This window comes from Leopardus geoffroyi, chromosome C1 (assembly GCF_018350155.1).
Source record: "Leopardus geoffroyi isolate Oge1 chromosome C1, O.geoffroyi_Oge1_pat1.0, whole genome shotgun sequence".
NCBI classification, from domain to species: Eukaryota; Metazoa; Chordata; class Mammalia; order Carnivora; family Felidae; genus Leopardus; species Leopardus geoffroyi.
This window is the reverse complement of record NC_059328.1, coordinates 83,947,662-83,953,661: the sequence shown is the minus strand read 5'-3', so window position 1 is coordinate 83,953,661 and position 6,000 is coordinate 83,947,662.

The following is a 6,000-nucleotide window of genomic DNA, read 5'->3' as shown; positions in this document are numbered from 1 at the left end:
CCTTCTGATTCCTATTTTGTTAATTCTGTCGCATGTATCCAAATGAGCTTTAATAACTCAATGGGAAAGGGAATTGTTGCATTTCTGATGGCTAAATATCCATTTTCAAAAAGTGAAAAAAAAAGCCTTGTACCACAGAACTGACCAGTGAAGCACAAGGCTGCCCACCACCTACTAAAACCCAAATGACCCTCTATATCAGTGTCTCTTAAGTGAATTCATCATCACTTCTTAAATCAGTTGATTATGGGAACAATTTATAAAATTACTTTTCATCCTTTGTTAGGCCCTCTTGGGTTTTTATCCTTTACTTCTTTTGCCAGTTAGATAAATAAAGTTACTTTCCAGAGCTGCTCAGGCACATCCTTCAGGTGTCTGAACAGGCAGAGGGAAGCCACTTTGTAGCTCATTTCTCTGAAGGCAAGTTCCCCCTGCCCCCCGCCCCATTCCCCTCAGCTAAGGAAGATACTAAACACATTATATCTCAAGAGATGCGTTCAGGGAAAAATATGACTCCAAGAGAAAGCAGCCTTTGTTACACAGTATGTTTCTTCTCAGTCACCATAGGTATGAGATCATGGTTGTAAATATTACCCAAGCAACCCCCACAAGTAGGAATGAGTGAGTGTGTGTGCTTGTGTGTGTAAGGGAAAATTACATTTATGCAGAAGAGGGTACCCTTCCAATAGAAATCTCTTAAACTTGCAATTAAGTAAAGGTCAGGAGCCCTGGCTTCAAACCATGGCTTTAAGTTCAGGCTCTGCTCCTTACTAGGTACACAGCTTCCCATGTCTCATCTCTTGGAGTCTCTGCTTCATTATCTACAAAGTGGGTAGGTGGACAAAGATAATCCCTTAAATTCCTTGTAGTTCTAACATTCTGTAATTCTGATTTTTTACTAGAGTTCAGAATTTGAATTTTTCCTGCTATCCCAGATACTGCCACTAAGGTCTCTTTCATTAAGTCAATTTCATGCAGTTCAGAATTTCATGCTTACTGAAAAACATATGAAAGAAGAATCACCCAACTTTTATTCTTCTCAATCAAATTTAAGGATGAGAAACTAGAGTGCAGATGGTTCCCCCTCGGTAAACTGCAGTGTGTCCACATTCCCCTGACTTGGAATCCTCTTCTCGTGGGTCAGAACCAGACCAGTTCTGAAGGAAGTCAGTTGCATCCCTACATTTCATCTAAGTTATATTTGAATGAAAACATTGCAAAATAAAACTCAGAATTTTTTTTGCCAGAAGTCAACAAATTACTATAACTAAAAGACTGTTTAGGCTCTGAATCAACTTTATTTCTTGTCTTTTTGCTCTTTTGAAAATAAAAAATCTTATTTCCAGCTCATAAAGTAGCATTAGTTCTTATTATTCCATACATTAGAAGTCAACTGGTAATTCATACAAATTAAATTAGTGATTTTGCATTTAATTTACTGATGACAAACTACAGAATTCAGCAGTTTTGCTCTGATAACCTTTAAAATGTATTAATTCCATCAGTGATTTACATAGGGCTTTATTTCCCACTGCTACAAGCCTCATTCTCCAAAGCAGAAATGCCCCATGGTTTTTCAATTTGTTACCTAATCAGCACAACATATTCCTCCTTTTCTTCCTTTTATATTGCCTCCTAAATTTGAGACTTCAATATTTGAAGAAATTGCACCAAGAAATCTCACATGGTTTTTCTATTTCTGTGAACCTTTAAGGGAATAAACAGAGAAAAATTATTCCATTGAACCAGGGGTGCTGCTTGCAAACACAGTGGTCTTAAGATGATTGCATTCAAATGAATTTTTTTTTCAAATCATGGTACTTGGACATTACAAAAACTATTCCACAAATCCACCGAAAGCTCCTAATATCAATATATCAAAATCTCTGGGAACTATACCAATGGCAAATACTGGAGTTTTGAAAAGAAGTTGCCTAAGGTGATTCTAATGAGGCGTACTGTGTAAGAAAAGCTGCTCTCTCTACTCTCTAAATGCCCCTGTTCTGGCTCAGGAATGAGGAAGTATATTTTCTCCAGGCTTATCTTTCTTATTGTTATCTCCAGGCCAGAGGACCCCAGATATAATGGGGGTGACTCCAGAGTTCAGAAAGCAGTGCTTTGCTTGTTAGAACTCCAGTTTCTTTAAACTATTATAACCACATACTTTTGAATCTACTTACAGCTATGGAAAAACAAACAAACAAACCCTCCTTCAAAATTTAAAATGGCTTCGGAAGTGTTTGTCTTAGCTTAAAGGCAGTGAAATCGAATCATAAATTGAAAGTGTAAACACACCATTTTCCCCAAACTCAATTCAACAGAAGTGTTTATCTCACAGAAGGAAAAGATGGCAAAGAGGATCTAAGAACTACCGAAGTACCCACCAGAGATTCCTGGCATTTCCTATAGGAGGTGTGGGACATTTGGCTGAACCAAGGGGGTTGACATGGGGCAAGAGAGTTTGGGAAGAAATGAAGGTACATTTAAAGCTTTATACTAAGAAAATGGAAAGAGGTTTGGCAAATGGAGTAGAAATATCCATGTTCTAATATTCCTTGGAAGTTCAACAAAAAAGAACCTTGCTTGGGAACTCTTATTTGAGGGTTGTAATGGGGAACTCTGGTTTCAATACCAAATGGAAAGACAAATGTGATGACGATATTAAGGAGATCTAGTAGTCTACAGGAATGAAATAATATTCGTATAAAATCATTGTATTTGAAGTCACCTTGTACTGTTTTTTTTTTTAATTTTGTTTGTTTATTTATTTATTTTGAGAGAGACAGAGATAGCATGAGTGGGGGAGGGGCAGAGAGAGAAGGAAAGAGAGAATCCCAAGCAGGCTCTGCACTGTCAGCACAGACCCAACACTGGGCTTGAACTCACAAAATCATGACCTGAGCTGAAACCAAGAGTCTGTCGCTTAACCGCCTGAGCCACCCAGGTGCTCCAGTCACCTTATTCTTTTGATTGCATTGTATTTGTTACATCTATACTTTGCCATGTTTGAGTTCTTCTAACACTGAATCTGTGAGGTAAAAATATATGATGTCCTATGGATTTTTCATAACAAAATATGACATCATAATATAGCCTATAAAATATGACCTATATATTACTAAATTTATTTTTTCATATGTTTCTTATCAAATGCACCTTCTTATGTAAATGTTTACATTTTCTTTGTAAACTGTTTTATAAACAGTTGTTTTATAAACAACCCTGCACCTTTTCCTTAATGTTTATTTTAATTTCAAAGAGGCTCAGGTTCTATTCATTTGCTGATATTGTGTGACATTTAAGCCAAACTTGGTCTACTAAACCTTTTTTTTCTTTTTTTTTTTTTTTTTTTTGTAATTCACGTTTTCTGGTTTTGTTGCTATTCTGAAGGACTCTTAGAAACCATGCCTTTTCATTTTCCACTTTCCAAAGAAACTCTCTTGATTACTGTCCTTTCTTCATTTCTTCATTTTATATTTTGCACTCTCACATTTCTATTACAACTAAACAGACAAACAAAGATTGCAGTTTAGATTTCAGGCAACTAGAATCTCTATTTCATGAGGGCAGTGACTTTGTCCTTAGTTCCTCAGTATCCTCATTGTTTCTCCAGTTTCTAGGACAGTGCCTGTCACAGAGTAGGCATTCAAAAAATATTTTTTAAGGACTAAATTATTAAAAGCACTCTTAGGGGGCGCTTGGGTGGCTCAGTCAGTTAAGCATCTGACTCTTGATTTTGAATCACATCATGATCTCACTGCTGTGAGATCAAGCCATGCTCAGTGTGGAGACTGCTTGGGGCTCTCTCTCTCTCTCTTTCTCTCTCTCTCTATCTCTAGCTCTCTCTCTCTCTTTCCCCTTCTGCCCCTCCTCTGCGTGCACTCTCTCTCAAAAAAAATTTTTTTTTGAAGCACCCTTAGGATCAGTTGACCACAAGTCTTCCCAAGAAGACTCAGCAATAATGCCAGCCCAGATGGTCTGCACCAAGGTGAGCCTGGTGGGGTTTTGCCTAGCAGAGATGAGAGCAGTCTAATGAATCCTATTCCAAGTGGGAAGCTGGAGTTCAGAGTCAACATAAACTATCATTTTCCTAAGATTGTGGATCAAGTGCCAGTTCTTAGTCTCTTCCTATATGTTCCATCCTGCTGTTATTAAATAGGCATGCCCCATTAATTTCTACGGCATGGCAATGTAAAAGCTGTATCTTATGATTTCACTGATCATAATGTGGATAAAGAGAAAAAACTAAATAGCAAGATCATATTGTATTTTTGAACCACACAAATGAGTTTTAAAGCATTACTGAGAAAGCAAAAACTACCAGTGAAGTACGGTATTTGTTGAAGGAATTAGAGGTAAGCCACTAACACAGTCGTTATTTAAAAATTGCACAGTAAGTTCTCAGCCCAGATAATCTGGATATTTATATCACTGAAAAAAACAATATGTATATGAATTGAACCATAGAACGTCATTTTAAAAATATATATAAACCTCATGATAAATCTTTGAAATATTTGCTTTTTAAAGTTACATCTTCTAATGCAATATCCAATTCCTTAACGCATATAAAGATATATGACACTGAAGTATTTGTATTTTATTGAAACACTTTTGTGCAGTGTGTGTATGTGAAGAGTCCCTGGGATGTCTAACTTGGTACATTTTGGATATATTTCCATGTGGTCGCATTAGTTTATTACAGTAATTGAAACCAAAGTTTAAATTTAACATGTGGTAAAGAAACCTACTTCTTTATTAAGGAGATTGAGATCACAGTCTAGTACTTAAGGAACTTGACTCACAAATAAGAACCCTATGTAATTTTTCCTGTAGTCTTGGTATGTCACCTCTGCAGTTTATTTTAATGCCCAATCTTTTTGCTAAACAAATTCCAAAAGTTGAATCAAGGGAGTTCTGTGATGAGATTCTGGTTGACACCAATGCAACCAATTCTTGCCATAATAAAAAAAAAAGTTTCATAAGACTTAAAAGACTAAATATACTCACTTTAATGGCTGTTTAAGATGTATCAGATTATTACCAGTGTGTTTATGATTGGGAGCAATGGGAACAAAAGTCCTCCTCTACTGGCAATTTGCAATACTCAAATCTCTAATGTCATACTGTTGACTTTTCTGTGATCGTAGTATACAACTGTGAGTGAAAAATCATAGATGTTGGAATAAGGCCATAGCCAAAAGAATAGTATAAGCCTATTCTGTACTACGTTTCAGGGCATTTAAAGTAACACAAAATAGACTTTAAAAGTGTGAGTTAAATGCTAATGTAAAAAAAAATCATAAAGTTTCACTCGGAGTTATGTTATAGAAACAGAGCAAATGCTATTTCTCTGTGTCAACAACTCCTTCTCATCCTTTAAGGCCCTCTTGTTGCCCAGACCCATTTTCTTTTCTTTTTAATGTTGATTTATTTGAGAGACAGAGGGGGAGAGAGAGAGCAAAAATGCAAGAGTTGGGGTTGGGGCAGAGAGAAGGAGAGAGAGAATCCCTGTCAATGCAGAGCCCAACGTGGGATTTGAACCCACCAACAGTGCAGAGCCTGACATGGGGCTCGAACCCACAAATTGTGAGATTATGACCTGAGCCAGATGTGGGGCTCAAAACCATGAACCAAGAGATCATGACCTGAGCCAAAATCAAGAGTCAGATGCTTAATAGACTAAGCCACTCAGCCACCCTGCCCTGGCCCATTTTCTAAAGCAGAGGACCTAAGAAGAGATAATTACTTCCTCTTTTGTGATGTCCCTATTCTTTGTATTTTTACTAATCATGGTCTTTATGCAGCTATTTATCTAATGTCTTTCTCTCCTTTTACATTGGCGATACTTAAAGTTTGGGATTAAGTCATTTATTAGTATTTGTGGTAACAGTTGCCTAACACATAGAAGATACACAGTGAATCTGAAGACACATAGTGAATCTGACTGACTTATTGAATATATCACAATTTTAGTTTTATCCTCAAAGTATTTTTTTT